This window comes from Bacillus rossius, chromosome 12, assembly GCF_032445375.1.
Source record: "Bacillus rossius redtenbacheri isolate Brsri chromosome 12, Brsri_v3, whole genome shotgun sequence".
Classification (NCBI taxonomy): Eukaryota; Metazoa; Arthropoda; class Insecta; order Phasmatodea; family Bacillidae; genus Bacillus; species Bacillus rossius.
The window spans coordinates 55083460-55100668 of record NC_086339.1 but is presented as its reverse complement, the minus strand read 5'-3'; the positions used below and the strand labels follow the sequence as shown (position 1 = coordinate 55100668).

Here is a 17209-nt window from a genome sequence, read left to right as displayed (position 1 = left end):
GTTCCAGGAAAGAAGAAAATTGAACAAATTTTGTTATGAGTTAATGTTACCTACAACTAGCTAGAGGTATATTTGTTGGAGTTAGACAGAAAGATAATGTGATCTTTCCTGGTTTTTAATCTCTCTGTTCACCCTTCAAAATACAGTGAAACCTCTCTGAAACGACCCCTCACGGTTCCCAGGAATAGGGTCGTAATAGATGTTTTCCGAAATTTTCAGTTCATTTAAAAAAAAAAAAAAAAACCCTCCTTCACACATCGCTACTCGCTAAGAAACCAGCCGTACAATGGCAGGATGTTGTCACTCACAATGCTAGACGGCTTTGCTTTAAACCCACTTCAACCTTTATGACAAGTCCGTCACCCTACAGGCCACCTCTAAAGAAAATATGTCAAAAGACAGTTTATTTTTACTGGTTAGTTTACATGTACGTATTCTGCTTGCCGTAGTTAAATACACTAGAACCCCGATGTCACGAACCCCGGATTTAACGAAGCAGTGATTTTACGAATACATTCTCTGGAACCGTCAAAAAATTGGACATTTTGACCAAAATGTGAAAATCAGAAGAAAAAAAACGAAATGAAAGATTATTAAAATCTGTTAATTTTAACACACAGCGTATTTTTGTGCCGGCTTTAATACTTCCAATAATGTTCATTTAAGAATAACAAAAAAATAATGGGACATTTCCTTTAAAAATATGGCAGCTGTAGGTTCTGCAACGCGAGTGGGCGCACACGAAGCTCGCCTGGCTGGCGGCAGCTTCATGACGCATAAGCTCACCCCTCCCTCCCCTCGTTCACATTCTTCAAGGCTAGCTCATCCCTCCCAGACACACAAACCATCTAGTGTCCTCCCTTATAACACCCCAACTTCGCTTCCTTTGAAAAACCTTCAGTGAGAAAATGCTCATTTCACCCTTCCTTCTCCCGTAAAATTGGGCTATTATGAATGGTGTACTAAAGCGGTGAGGGAGGGGTCAAAATATGTCACTTTTCACTCCAAGTTCGAGTTCAGTCATCTTGGCAAGGAATTTACAAGCTTTCAAACTTAAATATAAATGTATTTTAATAGCAAGGGTCCTACAGGGTGGCGACCAACCGGGAAAACCGGGAAAAGTCAGGGAATTTTGCCAGCAGGGAAAAGTCATGGAGAAGTCAGGAAATTTTTCAAATAGTCAGGGAAAAAATTAAATCTTGTCTAAAGTTCCTGCTGCAGCATTTTACAGCTTAATATTATTTATAGTCTTTGTTAATTTGTTAATTGTATGTAGCGAATTATTAACTGAAATTCTGAATACTATATTTTATACGAAGTTTGACATTTTAATGAAGCCATTTTTGATGTCGCGGGTCCATGAAAAACTCTGCTGTGTTTGCATTGCTGATAACAGCTGGCTGGCGTGCGCGCGCATGCATTGTATTGCCACCATAGTTATGGTACGTGTACCAAATTATTCTATGCTTACTAGTTTTATAGCTCATAGTACACCGAGATGACCGAGATAGTTTTATTTTTGTTTCTCGTATTATTGGAAACTGTGGTACAAGTACACGAACGTTTTGGGATGAAAACGTGAGTGCTTTTGTTTGTTGCCAGTCGTGTTGTGTAGTGCTTCTCTACGTTTTACTTTTCAGATGTACTATTTATTTTATTTTGCTGTCCTCTTTGTGTAAACGTTTTGAATAGTGGCGTGTACATGTTTTCAGTATTATTTAGTAAGCTAGTCGGGCTTTGTTCTGAAGATAAAAAGGAGAGAATAGAAGTAGTAGACAAAGAAGGGGAAAAAAATGTGCGCGGGATCAGATATGAACGTGTGGGCTTGGGAAGAATATTGCCGTTGCCGAAAGCTAAGAGTAAAGGTGATTAATGAGTTAAAGTGTTTATTCGGTTATATTCAAATTTTTAGCCCATTACTTTTATGGAGTAAAACATTTTTTTAATGAATTCCATTACAGGATAAGAAAAGTGAAAGGTAAATATTAAGAGTAGCTAATCATTAGACTTGCGCATAATAGTTCGCGACCGGAAGCGCTCCTATTAAAAACGTTTACACAAAGAGGACAGCAAAATAAAATAAATAGTACATCTGAAAAGTAAAACGTAAAGAAGCACTACACGACTGGGAACAAAAAAAAAAAAAAAAAGCACACACGTGCGAACTAGGTCGCTCTTTTAGTTCGTCCGCTCCCATCTCGAATTCAAAGAAGACAGGTCACAGTAGAGGTGGGTTGGGACAGCAATTTTCGGTATCAGTCCCAACCTGATACTGATACAGTAATGTACCTAGGTACAAGTCTCTGATACTTCTGTATCAGACGGTCCCAGGAGGCAACAAAGCTCCGCGTACGCAGACCGTGCGACCGGAAGGAGAATCTGATACATTATTTATCACGCCCGGTAATTCTCTACCTCTGTTACTCTCATGCCCGCCTGATACAGCCAGTATCAATCAGTTCAACATTCACTGCAGTTCGTCCTGGCCGTGTATCACCATTTTGCGGGCTGTCATGTGTAGTTAGTATCTTTATAGTGAAATAAGGAATGGATAAGTGCACGAAAAAGACTTCATTTGTGTGGAATTTTTTCACGGAAAATAATGAGTTTGCTAATTGTAATTTGTGTAAACAAAAACTGAGTTATAAATCATCGACTAATCTGAAGAAACATTTGAAACGTAAACATTGATATAGTATGCTCACTAATGTACCTATCTGTTTTTTTATTTTTGATAAAATCGTGAATTTTTAATGTATAAAAACACTAGTTACTAATTGTTTTCGAAAAAAGAAAGTCCATATGTTGATTACATCTGTTATTAGTGTCAACTGAGAATTTATTTGCATTTTCATAGCTGTTAGGTGCACAAATATAAATATTATATCTTGTATTAATGTACTTTTTAATATTAAAATTTCATTAGTTTTATTATTGAACGAGACGGTGCACGCACTGCGCACTGAGCGTACTTTGAAGTAGGACAATAAACTAGTGATGTGCGAGTCTCGGCATCATCGAGAACGAGTCGAGACAGAAATTTTCTCGATCTCGTCTCGAGATAATTTTTTTGGCTCGGAATTTTCGAGAATTTTGTAAACAAGAAATAGGTTAGGTAATATAATATATTGAGGCAGCATTTTGCGTTGCGTGTTGAAATAATTAACATATCTTCAACGTAACGTAGATCGAATAAAATAAAATATACTTGTTACGACAGTATACACAATAAATTATTAAAAAGTTAAAAACGAACAACTTCCGTTCACAAGTCACTACATGAAACGGTAAACGTAAACAATGAATTGTACTGTGGTTATCACATTAAATTACAGAAGAAAATGATTATTTTCCGTTAATAAAACCAACATTAAAGTTAAAAATAAATCATTTTCGGTATCAATATCAAGTATCAACGTAAAACGGTACGGTAAAAAATAAAAATATAAACATGACTGCAGAATTCTTCCGCGATTGCATTTTGTTTTATGGCCTTAGGTTATACACACGGCCAGCAGTATATAACAAGCAACATGATGTTTAAATTGCGGTCCGTATCGATAGTGACATATCGATAGTGGTGAATGTTCAGACTTTCATGATCAAGTACCGTCCATGGCTCAAGGAAACTGTATAGACTATGGAGTCAATAACGTATGTTTACATACGACAGTAGGCAAATAAACTGTTGAGTGTAAAGGTAAAGTTGCAATTGCAATTGTGGATACTTGATAAAATTATTGAATAATTATCAGATTATTGAGTTTTACTTTTCTGGCTCATATTATCCTGTTAACTAAAGTACAGATTTCTCGATCTCGACTCGATTCTCGAGAATTTTTAAATTGCTTTCTCGATCTCGTCTCGAATTCAAAAAAGTCTTTCTCGCACATGCCTACAATAAACAAAACGACTTGTAACCAGGGCTGCCACTCTGATATTCATGAAAAACCTAGATAACCTACAAATAAACCCAGACACATGGGTAAACAACCCAGATGCGTCTAAAATGCTATCGTTGAAAATGTTTGCGTACTAATTCAAAAATATAAACATAACTGGTTTTAATATAAAACAATTAATTACCTTACAAGACTGAAAACGGTTAAATACAACCAATACAAGAAAATTACACTGCAGCAAAATGGCTGTATAAGTAATTCTTGGACCAGTACATATCATAAAAAAACCTACAAATATATACATGACAAAACAAACACCATCACTGCATCCTTTAAACCGGTAATTGTTTTTATAAAACTGCATCATGTACGTTAGTCTTTATTCAGAGTCTGATTCTACAAGATTGGTTTGAAGGTTAATTGTTGCATTGGTTTTGTGTTCTGCAAGCCTCTTTGAAGAATGTGTCTAATTTAATATTCGACTTAGCTTCTTGAAAACTAGTTTTGTGTTTATATGTATTTTTGTGTGTGAAACACATAGACTTGTTTGCATTTATCAAACAGATATTGCAACAGATACAGTAGCTACTACCTTTATTATTGTTTTAGGTATAAAAATAATTAAAATTATAAAAAACCTAGAATTGTTGGAATTCATTATTTAAAAACCCAGAAACCCAAACACCATTGGAAAAACCCAGATCTGGGTGGAAAAACCCATGAGTGGCAGCCCTGCTTGTAACAATATCGCTTTGCGCCTCTCCTTCAAGGCTTCAACGCCTTCCCCTGCGCTTCCTCCCCTACATTCTTTCCCTTCTTTATCCCTTATTCGTCGTTCCTGCTCCCTCCCCTTTCACAAGCTCCGCCCAAGTGACCGTCATCTGCGATCGGGTACTGCGCTCATTGGCCGTGGTGTTGTTCCAGATGAATTCTGAACTGATACTAAAGTCTCTGATTCTTTTCAAGTGTACTCGTTTGCCGTTCCTGATACAGGCGCGTATCAGTGAAAAAGTATCAGGTTGATACTTTTCGACCCACCTCTAGGTCACAGATAGTTCGTTCGCTTTGCTAACGCTACTGCAGGCGATCTTCTCTGTATGTTATAGTAGTTATTTTTTTATAATGATCAGTGTTGTGAACACCTAGACTATTATTCTTTTTTGGGTTATTATACATCAAATGAGTTAATAAAACAATAATTTACATAATTGGGTAAAATGGCATATATAGGTAACAGTTGTTTTTAATCTTCACTTAACATATAATATAATCGAAAAATTTTAATTTATAAAAGGATTTATTTTATAGCTAGTTAAAGAAATATTATTTATGAAATGTGTTTATTTAAGTGAATAAAATTCAGTTTTATAAATATACAAATTTTAATTATTTTTTTTTAAGTTTTAGAAATAATCAACAAAAATTGTGTTATTATTTACAGGCAACAAAATTACGTACATTATTAAAAAAAAGACCCATTACTCTTTTAATTTGTTACCTTACAATTAGACATAGAAAAACTAATAAAAACTCTTAAGTAAGATTGTTTGCTAATATTGCTTAAGAATGTGTATGTTCATTAGTACCTATATATAATTCACTAAATATTACCAAGTTCATCATCACTTAACATACACTATAATCAAAAAAATTTAATTTCTAAAAGCTATTATTGTTTGTCTGATTTTGTTTTGACATATATTTGTGTATGTTATCTGATAAGTTAGTTATAATATGTAAAAATAAGAAGGTTTTACTCTTAAAAAAATTGATGAGATTGTTAGGCATGGTCAGGGAATAAAAATGATTGTCCTGGAAAAGTCAGGGAAAAGTCAGGGAATTTATTCTGTACAGTTTGGTAGCCACCCTGTCCTATGAAAAGGAATATACCGAATAAAATCAAGCTGCTGTCACCAAAGCAAGCATAAAACGGCCCGATGCGTGGTCGCTTCGTTATTGCTCGCGCGAGAGGCGAGACGTGGAATGTTAGAAGAAAGATAAATGCGGGGGAGACAGATGGCAGCCAGTGTGTTTCCTGCTTGGGGAATAAGTGGCGTAGCTTTTTTTTTATTTATTATTTTTTTTTTTTTTTTTATGCTGGGTGAAGCGACCTTTTTCTATCAACCCACGGGAAAAGATAATTGCTTGAGCTGTCAAAATAAACATCGCTGCGGCAGTTAAAACAAGTTGAGGCGGGCGTGCATCCAGTCGGTCGCTGTGTATTGTCAACCGATAGTATTGTCAACCGATAGTAATGAAAATCAAGAGAAATACAGCAGGTAGCTATGACTTAACTGCGTACCACACTAGACACTCGCAAAAAGCTAAACGTGAACACGTTGCCACAAAAACCTTTATCTGCACCCTAAGGGGAATGGGGGTTGTTAAGCGCTGACAGCAGTCATAAACACGTTGCCACAAAAACCTTTATCTGCACCCTGCCGGCAAAGGGACGGGGAATGGGGGTTGTCAAGCGCTGACAGCGGTCGACAGGAAGTGGTATCTATTTTTATATATGCGCTGCCTACGGCAGTACAGCACTCGGCAAGAGAAACGTAGTAACACGCTACTCACTAGGGTTCTGCGAATGTTCGAAATTTCTGAATTCGAGTTCGAATTTTTTGATATTTGATTCGTAAATTCGAATCGAATTCATTTTACAATAATTCGACGTGACATCCCCCTCCCCCAATTTTAAAAGAAATTTAAGTGGACGATTACATCTTCCACTTACAAAAAATTATACATCGAAACCCCTTATTTACGTTACCGTTATTTATGTTTTCACGTTATTTGAACCATTTTATTTCAGTCCCGTTTTAACCTCATTTGATGTAATGCAATGAATTCCTGTTGTTTACAACGCGCCTATTGCTTTACGCAGTTTACGCCGTTCGTTCTGATAAAACTGCTTACTAATTTAATTAATCCTATTACAAAGTAATCTGATGTGTAAATCGTGTTTTAAAGACGTTTTTAAAAGTTAAAAACTTCATCTTTAACGTCTCGGTAGTCGCTTTATACAGCTTATAAAAACGTAAACAGCGCCAGTTTGGTTGTGTGATTCCCGTTTCCTGTAAAGAGCGCGCGCACGTAGTCGAAAATTGATATCGATAGCTCACAGACTGCATGCACGTGCGCACTCTGTCAATAACCGAGCTAACCCGCACGATCGTTACGCGTATAGTTACAAATCACGTTCTTGTTACGGGTTTTTTTTTTTTTTACGTTGAATAAAATGGTTTTATTGCATCACTCATTAATTTAAATTATTTAGCTTACTTTCGCAAAGTCTACTTTTTAAATAAACATACTTTCCATGAATAGGTCTTTATGGATTACTTTACTCTTTTTTTTTGCTTAATAGTATTCTCCGTTCACTCTTACCTGAGTTTCTTGTAAACAAACATTTTCATTGACTGCCGTCCGCCGCGCACATTATTCGTGCCCAAGAAATAGTCCCTTGGTTACGTACCATTTGTAAGTATTTTTACACTGCCTTTTTTATAACAATTGTTGTTATATAGCATTATAGCGTTTCACCATTAATATCCAATACAGTTTAATGTGTCGGCAAGTATCTACTTACAATTATGTTAGCAGACGCCGTGTGTACAGTGTACCGTTGATACCCGGCGCAACAGTTGTATTTCGGATTCGCGCGCGCACGGTTTGTTATGGCTGACGCCGGACAAGGTTTTGTAAAGCACAGAACGGGAAAGCCTTTGGAAAGTGCACAAAAAACTATTGTGTTGAATGTTTTTAAAACATTTTCAGACAAATATCCGGATTGTTGTGTGAACGATATCTCGAGTTTAACTGCAGAATTTACGAGTGTTTCGAAGAGCAGTGTGCTTCGTGCAAGGAAAGAATTGCAGGACACTGGGACATTAACAACTCCCGGGAAGAAAAGGAAACTTGAGTATCCTGTTATCAAAACTTGTGATGATTTTGTGAAGACGGCTATTAGGCGTAAAGTGCTTACAGTAGAATCCCGCTGATGCGACCCCTCACGGTTCCCGGAAAAACGGACTTATAAACGGAAGGGTCGCAATAGAGAATTCGGGCCAATCCCCCGTTGCCACACCATGTCAATGAACTCACCTTTCTCCATGACAATTTGAAATGATTTTCGAAGTGATTTATAGACATATAATTTTTAATTTTTTTTTTTTTTAATTTTTGAGAATCTAGTTATGCTTCTTCAAAATTGTCTCACTTTAATTTTAGTTATGTAACGGCTTGACTTCGCTGCCGTTGCCGGGTCCTGGTCACCGTGCCTCGGCACAGTGCTACCGCCCCTGGTGTACCGCCCGCCCCCAACTGACAAGGGGAGGGGGGTGTGCCGTTTATCGGGAACCGAAGGCGAGTTAATAATCACGCGCATTACGTACTCTTGAACCCATTTATTAGGATTTCTCCTTAACACAAACACCGCGTGTCGCGCGACTGTGGGTCCACCCGCGAGCGAGGCGTCATGAGTGCAAGTCCCTCCTCTCTCCGTGGCTGCCTCCTCCCGACTCCCCCGGCACCTCGCCGACACCACAGTTTTGCGCCGCACGGCGACCACTAGCCAATGGCGTGCAGGGAGCTACCGGGTGGGACTACACGGACGACCCACTGGATGCACACAAGACCTTACAATCACTCTCCCCTTCGAAGAGTGGAGCCCACAGCGACACTCACGTCAACATACAATATACGACATACAGTACAAGTACCACACATGAACAATGGTTCTATTGGTCTGCCACACTTGGCTCTCTGGCATGGGGCCATACAACCTTTACTTCTGAAGCAGTCACTTCCTTTAAGTCTGTGGAACAATCTTTCACTAGTTTAGCCAAGTAGTACCTTTTAAACACTACAAACAGGATAACTACCATAATACTAATTAAACCCACTAAACATACACTGACAATACTGAGAGTATCAGCTACACTAGACTCAGGCTTACGTACTAGATGCATGATTCGACTATACGGTACACTATATTCATTACTCTGCAAATACTCGTCAATTTCTGACAGCAGGTTTTTGTCTTGTGAAGTATCTATTGGCAACCAACCAAATATTTTTTCTGATGTGACCTCTAGCCTGAGGTCCGGTATATGCAAAACAGGGTAAGTGACATTCCAATGCATTACATCAGTTATCGTGGCAAGAGCTTTAAAACGGTTTGACATCAAATCACAGTGAGAAGCATTCTCTATCATTCCATTACCAAATATGGTTTTACTAATGGGAGGCCAGGTCAACTTAGCACTTTTACATACAAAAGTAATATCAACTGGATCAGTTACTGCAAATAACCAAGTAGAGTGAGCTCTTTTAAAGAATGGTTTTGACAATTTCACAATGTTGACAGGGCACAAGTTAGTTACATTCTTGCCTAGGAACAAACTAGTTTCACAGGATGGCTCACTCCGGTCGTACAACACAAAGTCACTTTTACATAGGGTAACACCATGTGTTCGGCAGTTTTCTAGGCTATGACGGTTGAGCAAACTGTAGTAATTTCTATCAGAGCTTAATAACAAAAAATCATGTGTTACGAATTCAGCATGTTGCCTTAAATTACGAACAAATACAGGATAAGGGTGTAACTCATATAATTCAAAATTTGTTACTTCATTTCCAAGCGGTACTGAAATTACAAGTCTCAACAAATCATCATGAACTACTGCTTGAACTGTTGACAACCCATAATAAATATGCAAATTAGCTGCTTCCACGGTTGCGATCATGTGAATAGGTAGAGTTAGGCTATCACTTATCAAGGTCAAAATATCTATAAACATACTTGGCTTAATGAGTGCACTACTAAGCTAATGATTAACACTGTTCTCAATAGCTTGACGTAAATTGCTAGATTCAAAACATGCATTAGTAAGTGCTTCGCTAGCACGTAACAATATACCCTGCAAATCTATCCTAGAATGCATGACAAATGCATTTTGCAACAATTTTTCTACATTACTACTAATATTCTGGTACCAATTCTCATAGTGACTAACATAATCTGTCGCGATTTTCCTAACAATCTGTGTGTTATCTACAATGCGCTTTTCTAGATGTTTCAGAAGAATTACATTATTAGAGACATCAGAAGCTAGACTCTTAGAATTCGAATCAACATTATCGAGGAGCTTACTCAAATGCTCAATATCAGCAGAAGTTGCAGTGCCAAACATAGCTTTTAAAGCTTTACCACCTAGGTTAAACAATCCTCTTTTCTTTCTTACTCGAGTACTGTCCTCTGGAAGCAAATAGGTGAAGCTATTAACTTCTGCTTTGAAATAATCATAGGCACCACGCAACTGGGACAATGCAAGATAAAAATTATTGTCATAACTACTATCATTATTCCGGGACTCATTTTGGTGTATACTATAAACTAGGTCTAACATGTCACCTAACAGCTTACACTCCTGAGACAAGGCAGAAATATTAAAATTAACTACAACTAGGTACTCACTGTCTGACACGATTACATCACTATGACGCTCAAACACAATACCCACATTAGACTGACGCACTTGGATTTCCACTGCTAAGACAAAACAAAAGATAAAGATGTTACACAGCACAGCACACACAGATATCATTTTACGGACGTCTTCGCAGGTTGTAGGGGATGGGCGGTCTCACCGATGACGATGGTGGCTTACAGGAGGGTACCTTCGTTGTTGCTTGGCGTTGCCTTGGCAAAGCAACGGCATCTGCAGCAGGAGGTTGCAACTTCTTGACTGCAGGTGCTGCTGGTGGTTGTTTCCGAGGTCTCCCTCTCGGACGGTCGTGGTCGACAGACACAGAAGGTGGAATGGCTGTACCCGTGTACGGCTTCACTCGATTAACATGAACGGTGATAGAGCGGAAAGACAGCTGCAGCTTGAGGGTCACTGGCGAACACACCTCAATGACTGGATACGGGCCTTTCCACGCTTGCTGAAATTTCTTCACCTGGTTCTTCTTTAATACTGGGTTGCTCAGGAACACGAGATCGCCAATCCTGTACTTCACTGGCACGGCCTTCTTGTTGTACTGCGTAGCTTGCTGTAAGAATGTGGTGTGGTTGCGCTGCTTCACTGCTTTCCACACGTCGCGCAGTTTTCTTGCAAACTCGGCGACATGGCTGTTGCCAACTGACGGAGGTACAGTCAGGTGCTCATAAGGAGTGGACATCTTCATTCCATGGACTACCTCGTATGGGCTTAACTGAGTACTGGTGTGCACTTGGCTGTTGTATGCGGCACACACGTATGGCAAGTAGACATCCCAGTCATCATGACGGTTACTGACATAATGGCTAATCATTTTAGCAATGGTCCTATGTACACGTTCTGTTCTCCCATTTCCTTGCGGATGCCCTGGAGTGGTTCTCAACTTCTTTACATGCAGCAACTGGCATAATTGTGTCATTAGGTCTGAAAGGAAATTAGTTCCTTGATCCGTGATAATGGCATCTGGCACACCAAATTTCAAAATCCAGTCAAACACAAAAGTTTTTGCTATGGTTTCTGCTGTTTCGTCAGGAATAGCTCGCATTACCAAATATCTGGAAAAGTGGTCAAGTATTGTCAAAATGTAGCGGTTACCATTGGCGGTTTTGGGCATTGGTCCCACAATATCTAGACCTAACCTCTGGAAAGGTCTTCCAGTTTCCGGAAGTTCCACAAGATTAGCGCGGGTTTTCCCTTGGTTACTACGGCGATTACAAGGTATACAGGATGTTACATAATTGTCTACCATTTGTTTTCTATCTTTCCACCAATATCGTTCAGCAACCTTTCGGTTGGTAGCTTTCTTACCTCGATGACCAGCATACACGGAGTCATGACACTCTTTTAAGATCTTGTTTTGTTGGGACTTTGGGACAACTAACCTTAACCCCAAACGAGTCTCTCTAAATAGCAGACCATTTAGTTCGACAAATTTTGGCTGCTGCCTGTATCCCTGGCACTCCTCATCTTGTAGTTGTTCGACTGCCAGACTTTCTTCAGCACTAGCATCTACATTGCGCACTCGCCGGCTCATACAGTCTGCATTACCATGTTTTCTACCTGGGCGATGCTGTACTTTGTAGTTATACTCACTTAGCTGAAGAGACCACCTCATTAGTCTGCCACTAGGATCCTTAAGACTTAACATCCAAGTAAGTGCAGCATGGTCTGTGACTATTGTGAATTCGCTTCCAACCAAATAACAGCGAAAATGCTTAACACTCCAGACAACAGCTAACAGCTCTTTCTCAGTGACTGAGTAGTTCATCTCAGCTCTATTTAGCTGTCGAGATGCATAGGCTACTGGGTGTTCCTCCCCATCTATCATCTGTGACAAAACACTACCAATGGCGAATTGACTTGCGTCGGTGGCCAATATGAAAGGCTTACTAAAATCAGGGTAAGTAAGAACTGGGGATGATATGAGCATCTGCTTCAGGGCTAGGAAGGATTGTTCACACTCTTGTGTCCAGGTAAACTTCATACCCTTTTTGAGCAAACAGGTCAGAGGTTTCGCTATGACAGCAAAATTCTTCATAAATCGCCGATAATAATTACATGAACCTAGGAAACTTTGTAGCTCCTTCACGTTGGTGGGACAGGGGTAACTCTGTACTGCCTCTACAAGTTTCGGGTCAGGTCTCACTCCTGAGGAACTTATCACATGACCTAAGTATCTAACTTCCTTTACTGCAAATTGGCATTTTCCTAATGATAGTGACAAATTGGCTCGGTCTAATCTTTCAAAAACTGAGTCCAGGCGTTCTATGTGTTGCTTCATGTCTTTGCTGAAAATTATCACATCGTCAATGTACACCATACACTGTGAAGGTGTCAAGCCTCGTAAAACACTGTCCATGAGCTTCTGGAATGTAGCAGGGCCATTAATCAATCCATACGGCAATCGGACGTATTTGTACACACCTGTTGTCGTAATGAAAGAGGTCTTGGCTTGATCATCAGGATGCACCCCTATCTGGTGGTATCCGCTGGTGAGATCAACAACTGAGAAAATTTTGCACTGTCCTAAGTTATCTAGGGTCTCCACAATGTTGGGCAATGGATATACATCTGGGATAGTCAGTGAGTTCAAGGAACGATAGTCGACACAAAACCTAAATTTAGGCTCGCCAGTTTCCGATTTCTTCTTAACAATGACAATAGGAAAAGTCCAAGGAGGATCTCCGGACTCTCGTGGTACTATAAATCCAGACTGCAGCTGTTCTTCCACCATGTTCTGCACTAACTGTTGCTGTTGAAAAGGTACACAGTAAGGTTTCAAGGAAATAGGCTTGTGGTTCCCTGTATTAATACGATGTTGTACCAAAGGTGTTACTGGCAGATTCTCTCTCTCTCTAAAAATATGTTGGTACTTCTGTAATAATGGCTTTAGCAACTGTGCATCTTCACCTGACAAATGACTTAACTTACTGGAAAAATCTATTTCTGCTTCGTGAGCATTAACTCGACCACATAATTTCAAATCTTGCGAAAACTTCGCCTGATTTATGTCTTCTCTAACGACTGACTTGTCCTCATCACACGAACAAGACAGGACAGCTTCTTTATTCAGCAGCTCTACTACTGCTACCTGGGTACCTCGAGGAATTTCTACCTCAGCACGACTCATGTTCACCATGTTCACTAGCGCTTCTACTTTTCCTTCCTGAGCATTAACTGTAGTGATGCTTCTAGCCACATAGCAATGCTGATTATTCAACACATCGCAACCCTTAACAGGTTCTGATAACAGGGTACAGTTATCTCCTCTACGAACATTAGGGAGCGGGACCATAACACGGACAAGTTTTCCTGTACCTGGCGGTAATTTCTCGGCAGCTGCTAGATGTACTGGGGACGGTGTAAGTAGTTCTGGACCAGATGGGTTGATCACTCCCAAGTAACAGTCCTTTACACGTACTGCCTGCCCATCAGATCGCTGACCCAGGGAGTACAATTTATTTCCCAGCGTCAGACTCTGTTTTGCTACATCTATAGTTGCTCGGTGAAGTGTCAAGAAATCTAGCCCGATAATCCCATCATAACGTTTGCAGTTGTTCTGGACGACTTGTACAATCATCTCATAGGCTATTTCACCTAACTGTACAGTAACAGTCGTGACTCCCAAGTTCTTTAGCTTGTGGCCCGAAAGGCCTGAAATACAAAATTTAGGCTTCCCAAGATTCGTCAAAGCTGCATCTCCAACAACATGTTGCCACATAAGTGATACTTGAGCGCCAGTATCTATTAACAACTTGAGTGGTCTACCTCCATAACTCACAACTACTGTCAAATCCTCTAAGTCATTGTCAGACACTGTCGCGGGTATACACTTCACTGAGGACTGGGACTCGTGGCTAGTCCAGTCCTGTAAGTGTTTAACTTACCCTTTTCATGCACAGGAGAGTTTGGCTTAGGGGCCATCATCCCTTTGTTAGGACACTCCCTCACCAGGTGTCCTGACTTCCCACAACCAAAGCATGCTTTCGCCCTCTTGCGGCAATCTTTCAGCTTGTGACCTACCTTGTTGCAGAAAAAGCATTTCCCCACTACTCGGTTCAAGGCAAGTACCGACTTACCGGTGTTCTCGGGCTCTTTACCAGGGCGTTTATCTGCTTCAACCACATTAATCGCGGACTCAACTGCCTCTTTAAATGTTTGTGGGCGAGAAATACGTGTAAACTTGCCTACCTCACCCTTTAAACCATTCAGGAAAGCATCCAGAGCTCTCTGGTCAGCTTCGTGTTTAATGGCTTCATTCCTTTCGTCATTAGGACCTAATTCATATGTGTTAGCATTTATTTTGCGTATCCGGTCAGCAAACTGTTCAATGGATTCATGGTCAAAGATTTTGAGACGGCTCAATTGTTCGCGATAGAAACGAGTCGTGTGCTTCCTGCCAAAACGTTCCAAAAGGTGTTTTTTAAGCTCTTCAAAAGCGGCAGCTTCTTGACATGCACTGTCAGCAAGAACAAAATCTAAAGCTTCACCTGCGAGCCTGAGTTTCACGAAGGCAAGCATCTCACTTTCAGACCAGCCACACACCTTGGCAGCTTGCTCGATTTTAATGTAAAATATTTTAACATTACCTTCCGGCCTACCACTGAATATTGGGATCGTGGGCAATAGAGTAAAGTTTCGTACAGGTGCAGAAACAGACTGAGACATTTCCTGATTATTTTCACTTACAGTCACGGGTGTACTTGTGGCATTTCTCCTCAGTTCCGTATTTTCGCGCTCTAGGTGTTCAAGGCGGGACGTTAACAAATTCAGGGCGGCTTGCAGATCAAGCTCGCGGCCTTCCAGCTGCACGGTTGATGCCATGGTAACTATATTGTAGAGTATATCAGGAAAGAATACCTCACCTCATTCCAGCGATGTTGAGATCCAGACTGCATGAACTGGTCATGGTGTTCGCGGATGCACCGCACGTGGTGAAGCCGGGCGCGGTTGGACTCTAGCTCTGCAGCGCGGCGAGTCTCGCGTAGCGCGGCAGGATGCAACCCGAGCGCGCGCGCGATAGCCAGCTTGCACGGCGCGGCGGCCGGACGTATGCAGACGCGGCGCGACAGCCCGGGACGGCCGGCGACGGCTGTCTCGCGGCACGGTAACGCAGGCTCTTGCACGGCCACGTCCACGCCCGCATGCAGTACTCGCATTCATTAGTACCTGCGACAACTTTTGTCGAACCGAAATACGGACATCTTCCTTATACAGCGCGGCGCGGATGCGCGTAACACAACTTCCTGAAACCCGATAAACGATAGAACGAGGCGGTGGTATCCCACTTCTGACACCAAATTGTAACGGCTTGACTTCGCTGCCGTTGCCGGGTCCTGGTCACCGTGCCTCGGCACAGTGCTACCGCCCCTGGTGTACCGCCCGCCCCCAACTGACAAGGGGAGGGGGGTGTGCCGTTTATCGGGAACCGAAGGCGAGTTAATAATCACGCGCATTACGTACTCTTGAACCCATTTATTAGGATTTCTCCTTAACACAAACACTGCGTGTCGCGCGACTGTGGGTCCACCCGCGAGCGAGGCGTCATGAGTGCAAGTCCCTCCTCTCTCCGTGGCTGCCTCCTCCCGACTCCCCCGGCACCTCGCCGACACCACAGTTTTGCGCCGCACGGCGACCACTAGCCAATGGCGTGCAGGGAGCTACCGGGTGGGACTACACGGACGACCCACTGGATGCACACAAGACCTTACAATCACTTGATTTAAACAGTGAATTATGTGACAACCTTTTCAAAGGTGGTATGTTAAAAAAATTTATGATCTATGTTATTTTAATAAATATTCCCAAATTCAATTCGAAAAAAATTCGAAACTCGTGAATTTTTTTGAAATTCGATTCGAATTTGATTCAAACTGAAAAATCACAATTCGCAGATGTCTACTACTCAACACAAGAAACTTATTTTCTGTCCGATTTTCTTCGGATTTTCGGCAATTTTTTCATGGTTCCTCGAAATCGGGTTGTAATAGAGAGGTGGTCGCAATAAATGGGGTCGCAACAAAAAGGTTTTACTGTATTTTGTTTCTGACTAGTGAAGTGTGTTTATTTGTTTACTCTACCATTTCAAGACACTGTTTCAGTAAAAATAATTTTTTTGATAACTATTCCTTAAACATATATTTATTTACTTAAGAAAAACACATTAAAAAATTAACATTGTATAAATAGAATGTCCTGGGCCGTTTGTTGGGGTGGGGGGGGAGGTCATGTGCCACAATGTTTTCATAATAGGCTTTAGGTATAAAATTTTCAACTGAGTCCATTTGTAATAATAAAAACTCTGTATCTGTTAGTGATGTATCGATTCTACTTTTTTCCCAGTTCTCATTTCGGTTCCGATTCTAAAAAAATCTGTTCTCAGTTCTCAGTTTTAGGTTAACCTCCACATACAGTCAAACCTCATTAATACGAATCCGCTTAGTACGAAATTCCCGTTTATGCGAAGTACTTTCACAGTCCCAGAAAATAAGGTAGGCTTTCCTATGTTATTCAGTACTTTTAATATGAAATACGGTTATTATGAATTACGAAGTTGTTTTGATCCCTCAAGTAGCTGTTAACGTGTATAAGAAAACGGTTAATACGAATTTCACAGCCGAAGTCTAAAGTAAATCACGTCTTCATAACCGTCATGTAAACAAACGTGTCTCCAAAGATATGTATGTATCCTACAGTGCAAAATGGTCCAAAAACAAGATGAAAAGTTCAACTCTAGTGGCGATGTTAGTAACTAAACTAGAAAAGATGCCATGTTGTAAACGGAAAACGAAAAGGAAAGTATTC

General features: G+C 40.6%; 1 protein-coding gene across 6 annotated transcripts in view; it reads left to right on the top strand.

The window, feature by feature from the left end:
* LOC134537954 (transcription factor E2F6-like) overlaps positions 1 to 17209 on the top strand; it is a 157084-nt gene that overhangs the window by 43826 nt on the left and 96049 nt on the right. The window lies entirely within an intron of this gene.